The 15360-nt window shown below is 45.4% G+C and overlaps 1 protein-coding gene across 9 annotated transcripts in view; it reads right to left on the bottom strand.

Annotated features, from left to right (window-relative positions):
- Positions 1–15360, bottom strand: part of Map3k4 (mitogen activated protein kinase kinase kinase 4) — an 87147-nt gene that overhangs the window by 70409 nt on the left and 1378 nt on the right.

The following is a 15360-nucleotide window of genomic DNA, read 5'->3' as shown; positions in this document are numbered from 1 at the left end:
CCTGGGCAGCACAATAGAGCTGACTTAGGTGACAGGGGTGTGTGTGAGCCAACACTGAGGGGTGAGTGTGAGCACTGGAGAGCTGGCCCCACAACTTGTCGACCATGCAGCAGTGTGGGTAAGGGAGAGAGATGCCCTCCCCAACCATCACCCCTTGCCATCTAGAGCAGCAGGAGGCCCCGAGGTCATCAGAGCTGGAGAGCAGACACTGTCACTTGTCTGCTATGCAGTGGCAGAGATCCCCCTACCCTCCCTTTTACCTTTGCCACCAGAGGTGGGCAGAAGAGCTGGCCCCAGGCTCATGAGAGTGAGAAAACTGGCCATGTCCCTTAACTGCTGCAGCAGCACGCGGAAGAGCAGGCCCTGCACCGCGCCTGGGCAGCAGGTAGAGTTGGCTCTGGTTGTGGAGGCTGCTGGTGAGCTGGCCTCATGGGCGTGAGAGTGGAGAGTGGTGAGTGGACCAGCTCAGACACCTCTCAGGCTCAGACCCAGGGCTCTGAATTGGCCCACCTCAACATCTACCCCATCTCTGGACTGCTGGAGTGCATGAAGGGTTGGTCCTACAGATCCAAAGCTGCAGGACGCCCATGACAGACAGCAACAACAGGATAGCCAAGAGAATACCCAGAGAGGTTCCGGTATTGACAGAGTAGCAGAAACTCAAGGCCTTGTACCAGACCAAAGATCATTGCAACGAACATTTGCAAGCAAAGAAGTGTGGACAAAGGGGTAGACTGTGGGACACACTGTGACACACTACAGCTTCCACGATGAGTTTTTTTTTTTTTTCTCAGTTGGGGGAAAGATTGCAAGGGTGGAGTGTGGGTAAGAGGGGAGAGGGAGATGAGTGGGATTGGAGTACATGATGTAAAATTTACAAAAAATAAAAAGGTTAAAAAGTGGACACGTGTGTGTGTGTGTGTGTGTGTGTACGTGTGCGCACGCGCGCGCATGTATGTATGTATGTACGTATGTATATTTTTCCACCCATGAGAAAAAACATGCAATACTTTGTCTTTTTTGCTCCTATTATCCTCACTCCCACCCTCCTCTCTGCAGATGCCCTTCCTCCCCCTCATACTCTCTCTTCTACTTTTTAAAAAAAGGTTCTAGACAGGTCATAATAAACTGAAATGCCGCAGGACTGCCTTGGGAGCACCCAAAGCATCCACAAACAGCTCCAGCATTTAATTTCATGAAGTAGAAAGAGCCACAGGGGTGCAGAGAGCGCCTGCCACGACAGCCACTTCCCACAGGAAGTTCAGTGAGGAAAGACACGCAGATGTCTTCAAAACATAACAGGAAGAAATAAAATGGCGGATTAACACAAGATATTGATAAAAGGGATGTGTTAACTTATTTTATTATTTTTATATTTTATTTTAAATAACATGTATGTGTCTGGGTGTGGGTTTATGCAAAGTGAATGCAGTATCCAGAAAGGCCAAAGGAGGGCGTCAGATTTTCAGGAGCGGGAGTTACAGGCAGCTGTGGATAACCCAACCTGGGTTACTTGCGGCTACTCTTCAAGAGCGGCTGGTATTCTTGAGTATAGATCCATCTCTCTAGCCTTAATTTGGGGTTGGGTGGGAACACCGTGACACACGTGTGAATAGGACCACTTTGTAGAGTACAGTTCTCTTCTCCTACCTTTACATGGGTTCTGGGAATCATTCTCAGATTATCAGGCTGTGGTGAGTGCCTTGACCCATCTCCAGAGCCTGATAACACCCGAAACCGTCATTGTAGCACAAGAATGAACTCTGGGTGTGCACAAATATTCTGAGCATTCGGCAACACAGAGAGACCTTAAACCTCAATGGAAAAATCCTATGCTTAGACAGATCAGACACCCCAGGATTTTACTCTAATAAAACAACTGGAATACATATCAAGACTGATCTGGAAAAGACACATTTAACAACATTTATAATAGCGAAAGAACCAGAAACAGGTAGAACGCCCTACAGGACTTACGAAGACACAAACTGTGCCTGGAATCCCAGCACCTGGTGGGTGAGGCAGGAAGGCAATGGGTCCCAGGCTCGCCTAAACACAGAGCAAGAGCCCTGCCTCAGACTAACTAACCAGTCAGTTAAAACATCACAAACTGCTTCCTGAAGAGAAAAGAGAAAGCGCAGGCACAGTGCTTTGGCTGCCATCCATTCTCCCAGCAGGTAAAGGCTGAACCGAATCCACACCGTAAAAGCCCTTGTCCCTCCCTGACCCACGTCCCACTCTGTGACGTTATCAGAACCGTGTGAAGGCAAGCCAATGGCCTTGCCATGCCACACACAAATCTCACTAAAACTTTAGCTAAAGGCAAGACTTAAAGCTATACTTCACTGATTTCTAACACATTTTTCAATATTGCAATTTCTGGTATTTCCCTAGATCCTACAACCAATGTATTTAAGTAGAACTGTTACAGTTTAATGATTAATAAATTTTAATGATACATAAAAGTGTAATGCATCTTCAAAATGACAGGTCTGGCAGTTGAAGAAATGATCCCCAAACCTCGATTTTAAACACTGTGTGAACAGAAGACAGAAGTGAAGTCTAATCACTGTTTGTGGCCAAAGCAATGACTCAACATGTGAGGATTTTCTGTACAGAGTTTCTGTAAAGGTGTAGACAGTCACTTAAGATCAGGGAGACCGGCTGGGGATTTAGCTCAGTGGTAGAGCGCTTACCTAGGAAGCGCAAGGCCCTGGGTTCGGTCCCCAGCTCTGAAAAAAAAGATCAGGGAGACCGGGGCTGGGGATTTAGCTCAGTGGTAGAGCGCTTACCTAGGAAGCGCAAGGCCCTGGGTTCGGTCCCCAGCTCCGGAAAAAAAAAGAACCAAAAAAAAAAAAAAGATCAGGGAGACCACTTCAGGGGCCAGAGAGAGGCCTCGACAGTTAAGAGAGCTCACTGCTCTTGTAAAGGACCAGAGCTGAATTTCTAGCACCTATATGTAGATAGACCACAACCATCTATAACTCCAACTCCAGAAGGTCCTACACCATCTTCTGGCCTATCTGAACCCTGAACACATGTGGTCACACAGACAGACAGACAGACAGACACACACACACACACACACACACACACACACACACACGCCTGCCCCAGTTTAAATCTGTACGGGTCAAATATAAATATTTCAGAAACTGCTGGCTGCAGAAGAATCTAGTGAGTGAACTGTCAACCACTTACGAGCTGTAACATACTTGGACTTATTGGTGCCCTGGCACTACTTTGCTTGATATTATTAGTTATATTTCGGATATATTTTTGAATATTCACTTGGCATTCACCTGTTCATTTGAATAAAGCATCCGTTAAGCCAGTTGTTTGTAAGGACTCATATAACTGATCTCTGGGGTTTGTATTATGCTCATAGTGGCTGGGACATAGTCTTTATTTGGTATTTTTGACATGTTCTTAGTGTAATCTAATATGCGCTTAGACTGTCTTACATTGCAGCTAACATTTCTGCTTCCTGAAGAGCATGTGTCTACTGTGTAAACTGGATGCAACTGCTGTGCTTCCTTGAACACTGAGTCGTCAAATGTCATGAACACTGTCTGCTGAGCTTTCTGGATTGACTTGTATCCTGTTAGCATGTGGTAGGAACAACCAAACATCTGTAATAACTACCCTGTTCTGACAAGCAATCCCCACTTGGCCTTGTACACTTGAGGTTATCTGCAAGGTATGAACCACTTAAGTTTCTGCAGCTACAGGCTGGCTTCTGTTTTCCTCTGCTGCTTCCTGGCAGCACTTGCAACCAGCCACAGGCCAGAGTGCTTGTCTTCCACAAGGGCAGGCTATTTGGGGCTATCTCAGAGCCTGCAGGAAGGGTTATGCCAGGTACTTTTGGGCACAGGTTTCTGAATGCATGTTTGGACAACTCTGAGAAAATACCAGTAGGCTTAGTCTGGATTTCTGGAACTCCCAGATGGGTCCACAAGACTACTGACTGAAATCAGGTAGAACAAGAATTAATAAAGAGCAACAACAAAAAGGATGACCGGGGGTTGTCTGAGCTGAATAAAGACCTTCCCTCATCTGTCCCCACAGGTTCATGTGTTCGAGGCTTGTCCCCAGAGTGTTAGTTATTATAACATGCTGGGACCTCTAAGCAGTAAGGCCCAGTGGGAAGTCCCAAAGTCAACTGCAGGTGCTCCCTCCACGGGGATTAAGGTGGTTCTCAGAGCTCCAGTTTCACTCGGGCTTCCTGTTTGGCTACGGGACCTCTTGCTCACACAAGTTCCAGCTCCCAGCCCTTGCTCTCTGCCATAAAGTGATGGAGCCAGGAGGGGCTGTGCCTGGAGCCTGTGCCACCATATTTGAACTTTCAGCTTACAGAAATTTGGGTTGGTCTGTCTCTGGTATTTTATTTACAGTCACTAAAAACTGTCTATACAACTCCTAAAAACTTAGCAGACTGATCCTGTTCTTAAAGTGTCCAGTGCATAGTCTTTAACACCAGAATGAGTGAAAACAAAGGTACTATTTTTAAAAATGTAGCAACATGTTTCAAGAGCTTTACAATTCTATTTTAGGAACTAGAGGAAATCTATCCTAAAAAAATGGAATAGTAAAAAAATGCACATTCATATTTGTATCAAGTCATTGAAATGTAGTGTTTTACCATTTAAAATATAAATAGGCTATAAAGTAATCAACTGGTTACATTATATAAACAAGATGGACACACCCACCATTGTTACATCACAAGGAATTTTATATGGTGAGCTCTACACTACACAAAGGGAGCAGACTCTCAATGCCAAGCATAAGTACTTAGGGGCCTGGATCAGTGCAGCTGAGTCTTCATGCTTTTGTTATTTTTCTAAGATGAACTTGTGTTTATTTTAAAATGGACTTGTGCTGCCTTTCTAACTGGTTAGGTTACTTTAATTTAGTGAGCAGACCTCATGTACTTTCTGGAAAGGAAGTACATCAAATTGAAGAGAAAAATTACTCTTAAATATAGTGTATGTATAACATTTAAAAACTGAAAAGCACATTAATCTAAGCTACACACACACATACACACACACACACACACACACACACACACACACACACAAATGTCCAGTTAAACGAATAACTAAGAACTCCCAAAGGAAAAGCTGGCTGTCTCCCCTCACTGCAACAAGATATTTCATCAGTAGTCACACCAGAGCATCTGGCCACATGACCTAGGACAGGCCAAGCACTTATCCCAACCTCAGGCAGGGCAGGGGGGCATGCACAAGAAGTAACAGCTGGAGCTAAAAAGGGTGTGGAAAAGCTGGGTCTCAAAAATCCACCTTCTCATGTCTGTGGCTTCTGCAGATGGGAAAAACTCTAGTTCTAAGAAGTATGTGACGGCTCTCAAAGACAATTTCAGTGGGTTTTCCCACTTCCTTCTACCTTACGCCACAAGAAACAGAATAGAAATACAATAATGGTACTAACTGGGCACTCAGTGGAGAAGTCATCAATAGTCTATGAAGCAGAAGCCATCGCTGTCTCTGTTCTTGAATCGCTTTCTCCAAATCATAGTGAGGAATCAAAAGGTAAGAGTCATTGCCCTCTAGGAAGGAAATCTCCTCCCCTGTACCGGCAGCGCTGCTCCCTCAGCCAGGAGGTATCAGTGGTACTGTCTGCACCCAGCCACTAGAGGAGACAAGGAAGCAACAAAACTTCCTGTCCTGACCCTCAAGCAGTTTCGAGTTTATTTACAGCAGACAACAAGAAGCAGGGAGAGCAGCACATGCAAGTGCAGCCAGTAACACACTAGCACAGAAAACCAGAGGGCTCAATTCACGAACAGAGGAACCCCAATCCAAGGCAGCAGAGAGAGGCAGGGGGACCCTGACATAAGAAATGCTTGACAGAGGAAGAAAGCAAGACAGCTCTGTCCTAAGCCTACATGTGCTCTCATGATCCCTTTTTCTCTCCCCATTTTTCTTCCTTTCTCCCCCTCCCTCCCTTCCCCTCTCACACATCAAAGAAAAATAAATTCCAATTCTCATCTTTAGGGATTACGCTATTTGAAAACGTTAAGACACAGGTCAGTGTTTTAGAGAAACGTGAATTAATCAACTAGGGCATCCGTTCAGATACCTGACCCAATGTTACTCTCTTAAATAAACCCTAAATTTTAAACCACAGCACGAGACCCACCTGCTCCACTGGGTCGCTTTCCACAGGACAGACGCAGTCTGGTCTGAGTGACCACGACGCATAAGGATCTTGCTATTTTCCTCCAAATTGCTTCCCATCATAGCTCTTCTCAACCAAGCGGCTTAAAGGGAGCTAAGCTTGACTCCCAGTACAAGTAATATAGTCCGTCCAGCGCGCGGCGGGCGGAGAGTCCCACTCCTCACAGCCAATGGTAGCAACAGAGGCTTGAGGGAGGGGCTTGCTCAAATCTTACTGGACAGGATTCGAAGGTTCCAGACACAAGTGGAGACAGCCTAGAGCTGCAAGCCCAGCCCAGCACCTTAGCCTACCCCTGCCAGCTAGGCCCCAGGCCACAAAGCTTTCACAACCTCCCCTAACAGTGCCCCCACAGCAGCTTAGGGGATCACCTGCTCACGCAGGTAAGCTGTGGAAAACACTTCCTACTGAAGCCATAGCATCCCTCCATAGGCCCCACAGACACACGGTCACCCGTGATGCAAACAAGTCCAGTCCATTCGTCAAGAAGCCTCACAACCTCACGGTTCCTACACTGCTCAAAAGGCCAGTGTCGTCTGAGAGCTGAGGAAATGTTATATCGCTAACCCCTGTAAAATCAAAACAGATTAACATATTCCCAACATACAGGAACATGGAGGGAAAACTCCCTCCGTGAGAGGACTGGGAGGGCAGCAGGGAAAGGCTGGCCAAAGCAAGGCTGGGATCCAGCAGGGCAAGTGGAAAGCCTGAAGCTCCAAGTCCACAACCTGGGGCTCCTGCTAACAGTGCTCAGAGGCCGAAAGGGCTGTATTGCCTTGGTGCCTGCTACAGCACATATAGCCACTCTCCCTTTGGCTAGCCCTACTTGGTGCCCTCAGTTTTCCTCCACAGAACCCACACGTTCCTGACATCCTTAACTTAGATGTCACCTGCACAGTTAGCTGCACACATAATCTATCGAGGAGCTTCACACAGGGACTCCAACACTGCCACACATAGCCTAGCTCAGCCTGAGACCTCCACGTAAGCCTCCACGACCCCATAACTCTTATGTTTGTTGATCCATACACACAAAATCAGTACTCTGTGGATGAGTACTCCAAGATACACCCGCAGACGGAGGTTAGCTCCACATGGCTGCAGTGGCCTCAGTCCCTGTGCAGCTGAAGCTAGGAAAGCACACCTGTAGGGATGATCGGGATGGAGCACAGCACCATCGTTCTTTGGTCACACTTGGAGTGCACTTTCTCTCCACTACAGTAATTGCTTCCGAAGTCATTACTGCTTCACCAACAGCACTTTAAACTCAAACTCTTACTTGCCAAAGTTCACAGTCGTCACATGTCTCTGCTCTGTTCTGTAAACTCACTAGAAACCTGACCCAAAGCGGTGAGCAGTCACAGCACAGCGCCCTCAAGGGCATGCTCTGCTCAACTCATTTCCACCGAGGAAATCCGCTCACTATCTCTGGAATCAGCTCGTTCTAATTCTCTCCCACAGGAGCCCCATGTTCCTGACATCTTTGACACACTAGAGTCTCCAGTGCAGAAAACAGCCAAATTCTCCCCAGAATGTAACATGAATGGCCACTAGCCCAGGCCCCAAGAGATTCCTGTCCTCCACTGAAACCTCCTCGCCTATTCTTACTATCTACACACACTGATATTCTGGTCTCCCAAACTCCATGAAGAATATCTTATTAAGCTCCCCTCACGACATTCTAGGGCTTTCTTGCCTGCAACTCCAAACTTTTCCACATTCCTCCCACAAAGCAGACAGCATTGATTGTAATGACTTACAGACCACACTCACAGTAATGGCCCACAGACTATGGTCAGAGTAACAGCCTTAGAGACCACATGGTCCTAGGAACAGCCTTAGAGCTAACACAGTCACAGTAGTGGCCTTATAGATCACATGGTCATAGCAATGGTCTACAGACCACACAGTCATAGCAATGGCCTACAAATCATGGCCTTACTTCTGAGTACAATTTCTGCCACTGCTTTTCTTGTCACTGTGGCAAATACCTAAGAAGCAATACAAGGGAAGAGACTCATGTTTTGACTCATGGTTCAGGGAACATGGTCCATCAAGGTGGGGAAGTCCATCTGTAGTAAGAGCGGCTTGGGGCACAGCTTACTAACATCTTGTCTGACCATGATGCTGAAAGCTCTACCTGGAAGTTCAGTTAACTTAAAACCTTCAAGTCTGTACCCTAAGCCCTATGGGTTCAAGGAGAGCCTAATGCCAAAAAGGTTCTACAACCTCCCCCAAACCACCAGCATTAGGACCAAATGTTCAAACTCATGTGCCTGGTGAAGACATTTTGCTTGCAAATCATGACAGTCATTCGGTAGATAAGTACTGTCCCTTGTTCTCCTGACTCAGCCTCGAAGGACAGTGTAAAATAAAAAGTACAACAGCATCCTTTGTGTTTTTAGCACAACCATGTACTTCAAAATCAAAGCCACAATCCACTGGTGAGTTCCAGAACCAATTTAGTTGGTAAAAATGAACGTTTAATACAACATAATAATTAGTATAGATTATATGTTACAGAATCAAATGTACCATAAATGTGTGTATACTACACAGGGCACTGGAACTTCCCTGAGCTGTGTTGCTGTAGGTCACATTTGCACTGTGCTTCCTGAGCTGCTTGCTCGTTCTCAAAGACGGCCTAGGTATGATTAACCGATGGTGGAAAACCTTTGTGCTCTGGCACCTCTCTATCCTAGGCCCTACATTTTAATAGAGAGAAAGTTGTGTACAGTGACTTGGGAGGACATTTCTTGTCCTTCCTTTTTTTTTTTTTCTTGCATTTTTTTTTTCCTGAAAAGAATCTTTTTTTCTAGTTGATCCCGGAAGACCTAACTGATCTAGAACAGAGCATGCTGTAAGGGCCCAGGCTGCCATGGGCTCAGGATGATAACTGGAGAGAAAACAAGAATCTGTGGACCTGGTGCTAAGTTGTAACCTGATGCACTGCAGTCTCTGGACATGGTTCTATCTCCGCACTGAGAGTCACAGCACGCATCTTTCCAAGTTCCTCCTACTCTAAACTCTCCATGGCTGGAAGTTGGATGAAATGCATACCAACCATCCCTGAGGCTCCTATTAGTAAATGCTTAGTTCTTTTTTTTTTTTTCCTTCAGAGCTGGGGACTGAACCCAGGGCCTTGCGCTTGCTAGGCAAGGGCTCTACCACTGAGCTAAATCCCCAACCCCAAATGCTTAGTTCTTATTGCAGCAAAAACTAAATATATGTAAAACAAATTATCTCAAAATTTCTGTAAGAAAATCAAGTATATTTTAATCAGGGTAATCACACAGAAGGCGGAAGATCGGTAGGAAGAGTCTGTGCAAAGAACAATGGGAGGGGTGAGTGCCATCAAAGAACATGAGAAACACAGTGATTGTGAAATACATGCATGGAGCCCTACGTTCAATCCCCAGACTGTATAAACAAGACGTGGTGGCTCACACTGCAATCCCAACACCCCAGAGAGAGGCAGAACAGAGTCACAGAGCCCATCCTAGGCTACACAGGAAGTTTGAAGCCATTCTGGGCTACTGAGAACACAATCCATTAAACAAACAAACAAAAAATAGAATTCAGACTTTAAATAAATGTATTAAAGGGTTTTCTTTTTCTTCAAAATTTCCCCCATCAAAAGCCTACAGTTGTTAACAATTCCTACTAATTTCTCTAAGCCAGTTCTAGGGCTGCCCTATGCCAAAAATCTGAGTCCAGCATCTTCAAACAGTCCACAGGCAAAGAACTCCCTAAAGCAGCAGCCTGCTCAGCCCCACAGCGCAGGCTCACATTTCTCTACGGCTGGCTTAGTCCTTTTTAAATAGCGCTGACACGAAATCCATTTATGAAACACTTTGACGGAATGCCTAATATATTCCTAATAGCACTCACTGCAGCTTTATCAACATGTGCCTTCTTTGAGATCAAGGAGATTAACACATCCACTGAGGTCTGCAGGACAGGAAGAGCAAATGTGCTTGCAAGTGGAAAGCCAGCCTTCCCTTGGCTGTCAGCAAGCACGCGCAGAGAAGCAAACACTCTACTATGGGAGGCTGTGGTCTGCACAGATCTGAGAATGCACCAACCACACCCACTGTCAGCAGGGTGATGTCCCTCTCAAAGGAGGCCATCTCAAATATGCCACTGAAGACAGACGGAGCTTGTTCAGAAGGCGCATGTGTTGGGAAGGCAGTTATGGGCTTTAGATAAGCTCTCTGTAAATATGAAAGACCATCAGAACACCAGACATTTCCTTTGTCTCTGCTGAAGTACTCTCAAATATAAGATGAACTAAATGGCTAAAGAAATCCAGCTTGTTTTAATCACCCCAGGTAACTCACACACACTAAAAATTAATAAAATAAAATTTAAGTTTATTTAAGATTTGGTAACAATATTCGCTTCATATGGTACGTGGAAACTCATACATTTAGATGCTTAGCAACAATTCAAAATAAGGAGACTTTAGTAAGTGTAGTAGTTAGGAATCCGAGGGCTGCACATAGGTGCCTAGGAACCAATTCTAACCCCAGGACCATCGAGCTCCATCACCTCCTCTTGGTCCCCACAGAAAACTGCACACAAGCAGCAGACACTCTCAGACACATACATACACACACACATACACACATACACACATACGAACATACAAGTAACAATATCTTTTTAAAGAGTTCAGGGCTAGAGTGATGACCAGTGACCAAGAGTGTTTGCTGTGATGCTAAGAGGGGCTGAGATCAGACCCCAAGCACCATGTGAAAGACAGGAATGGCTGCACACTCCTCCAACCCCAGCATGTGGGTGGAGGTCCAAGGGGCCAAATGCTCAACTGTAGATTCAGTAAGAGACTGTCTGAAAAAGAAAGAGGGGGTGGTGGGTGTCTGCTATTCTCCTCTAGTCTTTGTATAAGCATGCATGGGCACATGCCCCTACACACACATGCACATACTACATGCACCTACATATGAGCATGCGCGCATGCGTGCACCCAGATTTAGGTCCTGTAATTATGTACTATTTAAAAATAGTTATAGCATTCTCATTATGAAAAGCTTTAGAGAAAAAGTGTTATGTTTCCAATGCTTTCTCTCTGTGTGTGGTTTTTAAAAACATGATTATGCTATGTGTTAGGGTTTTAAGATACCTAACCAAATTTACAGTTTGGAGACTATCTGGGGGCTGAGGAGATGGTTCAGTGAGTGAAGTGCCTGTTGAGCGAGCATAAGGAGTTGACTTCAGATCTCCAGTACCCACATAAAGGCCAGGCATGATGGACATCTGTGACTCCAGAGCTGGGGTCTGGGGTGGGGAAGACAGGAAGGTACAGGGAGATCACTGGCCAGCCAATCTAGCCCAAATGGTGAATTTCAGGTTCTATGAGAGACTTTATCCCAAAACCTACGGTGGAGGACAACAGAAGACATTCAGCACTGACCTCTGACCTCCACAGGTACATGCATTCACAATGCATAGACCATATGAACACATATACCATATTAAAAAGAAAAAAATTAAAGAAAGGAGGGGGGGGGAGGAGGAGAGAGAGAGAATGAGATCAAATAGAGAATTTATTAGCTACAGGTCAAACCAAAGGGGGAAGGTCAACTAGGCAGAAAGGGAACTAACTCCCAAATACTCTAGCAGCCTCCATGCTTCTCTGGAGTTCTCATCACCATCTGGGACCAAACGACCTCTCTGTGGCTGGCTGGCCTCAGCTTTTGGGAGTTAGCTCTCAGCTTGACTTCAAGTAATGCATTTCAATTATCAAAATGAGAGTTTCCTTTCCCCTAAATCTGATGTGACAAGCCTTTAAAAAAAAAAAAAAAAACCCAAGGCCACCATCTGGAATGGGGTCCATTCCTGCAGGCAGAGAGCGCTATATGAAGAGGTTAGTGCAGATGGGCTCCGGCAGTTGCAGACAGAGGTGCTTCCAAAAGGAGGCAGGGAGGCAGGGAGGCAGGGAGGCAGGGAGGCAGGGAGGCAGGGAGGCAGGGAGGCAGGGAGGCAGGGAGGCAGGGAGGCAGGGAGGCAGGGAGGCAGGGAGGCAGGGAGGCAGGGAGGCAGGGAGGCAGAGAGGCAGAGAGGCAGACTGGGAACTCCTTTACAAACCCTATGGGTAATCCACTTCCAACACTGAGCTCAACAGAGGGCACAGCAGACAGTAGAGGTGTTTGGGGAATAGTCAAGCCCCACCAAAAAGATGTGCAGTGTGCGTACTTCCCATGTCACTGCACGCTCTTTAACAACATGGTTTTTAATAGCTACAGAATTCTAATTAACTTTTAAAACGTGCACTTAAATCCAGAAAAACCACATATCATCAGGATTCTTTATGAACAGAATATGCAAAAGGCACCTAAGAAGGCACCCAGGTACTGACATCCTTACCACGCCTTGTCAGAAGACTACTCCAAAGGACTCTTTGTGGGAGACAGGGGAATTGAATTACAGAGAGGAAAAATACCTATCCTACCACTGAGGGTTTCCTAACAATTACATGTAAGGACATACTACACCCCAAATTAAAGGAGAAAAAACAAGGGCTGCCATAATCTAATTAAAGCAAGACTAAAGATTAAAATCAAACTATGTAACCCAATGGTGGGGAATCTGTGATGAGGGCTGGGCAAAGTGGCGCTGTAAAGCCAAGAAAGAAGACCCTTGTCTCTCATAGCAGAAGCAATGGCTGTGCCCAAGATGGGAAAGTCTACCTCCTCAGTCTGCTGGCCTTAATTATGGGGTCCTTTGAAGGAAGCCTGCCTGCCTGCCTGCCTGCCAGCCAGATAGATAGATAGATAGATAGATAGATAGATAGATAGATAGATAGATAGATAGATATAGACAGATATAGAGAGAGTGTTTTCTACAGGTGAGAGTTACACAGGGCCGCTGTGCCCAAGAAGCAGAGCTCTCTCATTGCCAATGCAGTACTAGCCTAGAAAGACCAAGAACTGAGTCAAACTCCTTTCCTGATATTGCTTCCATTTTCCCCTAATAAAACTATTTCCAATAGCCTGCTGACTTGTAAACAACATTAAGTCCTCAGACAGAATACATGCCACCTGGTCTAATGGGAGGATGGAGACAGGAGCCGGCTATGAACAGATAATCCTCAAGGAATGAGGAACCAGCCAGCAGGAAGCTGTTAAGGCAATCTATCCCTCAAGTACGTAAGATCTATGTGCCCCCATCTTCTAGGAGCGTTTCAGAACAAGATTTTCAAGGTATCAAGAGGATACAGAGGAAGGAAATAAAGCGACCTCACAAAGTGACAATTAAAGGAACCAGGGAGAGTCGAGTCACATCTATGCCAGAACATGGTTTCTGCTATTGCTGGGGGCACTGCTGCTTGTTGCCTGCTCCTCTGTCTAAAGCTGCCCCTGCAAAAGCACCCACTGTTAAAGTGGATCAGGTAAAGGCGCATCAGACACAAAACAGTCTGGAGCTTCCCGAGATTAGCAATAGGTGACAGCCTGAGTCAAGACAGAAACAAATGAGCTCAAGGTGGAGATTCAGTCAAGGTGGGGATTTGGGAGAGCTGAGAGATTAGACTGCCCAGAAGTGATACTCGAATGCTTTTAAAGAAGTGAAACCCATTTTCACAAATGAACTTAGGAAAGCCACACTACACAGTTAATAATAAAGCCGCTGATTGGAAAAGGGTATAATGAGGTTTATTGACACTGTACTTAGAAGGTCAGTGGAAGAGAACAATGAGACCATATTTAACCTATTTTACAGCAAAGGTTGCAATAGGCGGGAACACTGTATCAGACTTAGTGTCAAATTTATTGGTGTTTGTTATATGCACAAATCTTAAAAAGAAAACCCACAAGGGTTAAGTCGCTTCAAATCCATTCTAACAGTGCTCCTAAGCAACATCAGGATCCCCTCAAAAGTGACCCAGACTCTTGAAAAGGAAATAAAAATGTTCATTCAAAAGTTTAACCACTAAGAACGACTGTAACCATCTTCACCAGTTCTCTGCCAAAACTAGGGATCGGAAGTACCCAAGGTGGACAATATGAGCCTAAGCTATGACAGAGCCCCGTCAGCTGGCAACCTGTTTTCTGTTCTTCCACCATTGCATAACTCACTGTCAGGAGCGAAGCACTGGGTGCTGGCATCTGCCACTGGTGCAACTGCCATACAGCTTTCGGGGCCAACATGTACAGGCCTGACTCCTACAAAAGACCTGTGCGCTAATAGAGCCTTCGTGATCAATGACACACACGCACAGCAGATGAACAACAGTGTCAACAGCTCCATTCTGGTCTGCCAGAAAGCCAGTTAACCTGGTGAAGCCAGGTAGCACATTAGTGGTCGCCAATGTGTAAGGAGGAGGCAGTGAGCAGGTCCGGAATGTGTGCGGCGAGCCTCTCGTGAATCGTGAATCGGTAAGAATGTGGACCAAGTGTAAACAAGTGGAGCTCCCCTGCAACATCGCTTACCACAGATGTGCAGTAACCGTGCCAGAGGTCACCCCTGCCTACTGAAGAGGAGGCAGTGCCCATTACTGCAGCAAAGAGGCAAAGCATCCGCTTCACCAAAAAAAAAAAAAAAAAAAAAAAAAAAATCTGCTCTACAGATTTGCTATTGTAAAATTAACTGCAATGTTGCTAAGAAAAATACTTCAAAGATCTTCTTGTTCCGTACACTGCTGTTCACTTAAAGTTGGATGAAGCCCATTATCCTGACCTATTTTTATTATAACAAAGAGACAGGATCCTGGCTGGAAAGCAAGGCTGTTTTATCAATAGAAAAGCAGCGTTTTTATAGCAGATTTTTATCCCTCTGCCTAACAACGCTCAGGTCCACTTTCTCCCCAGAGAACTGTTACATAGAATTATAATGTCGAGTCTGTGGGTATGAAATCATCCCTCTTCCTCATGATAATTAAGGCACAAACGAGGCAGCCAGACTTTTGTTTATTACGAGCTGTTAATCTTTATATATGCTGTTTACCTTTTGCCTCAGTTTCCTCTTCCATAAAGGAGATGAATGGCAGAATTAACTCATAAGACTGTTGTAAAGATTCAATGAATCAACAAAAGGAATAGCTAAGTGATAAAACATTTTAAGCATTAAGTAAGGGCTCACATTTTTTATTTCTAAAATAACGATTAAAGGAGTAAAAATTGCTCAACAACTCAATACATT

The sequence above is a fragment of the Rattus norvegicus genome, chromosome 1 (assembly GCF_021556685.1).
Source record: "Rattus norvegicus strain SHRSP/BbbUtx chromosome 1, alternate assembly SHRSP_T2T, whole genome shotgun sequence".
Lineage (NCBI taxonomy): Eukaryota > Metazoa > Chordata > Mammalia > Rodentia > Muridae > Rattus > Rattus norvegicus.
This window is presented reverse-complemented; position numbering and strand designations above follow the sequence as displayed.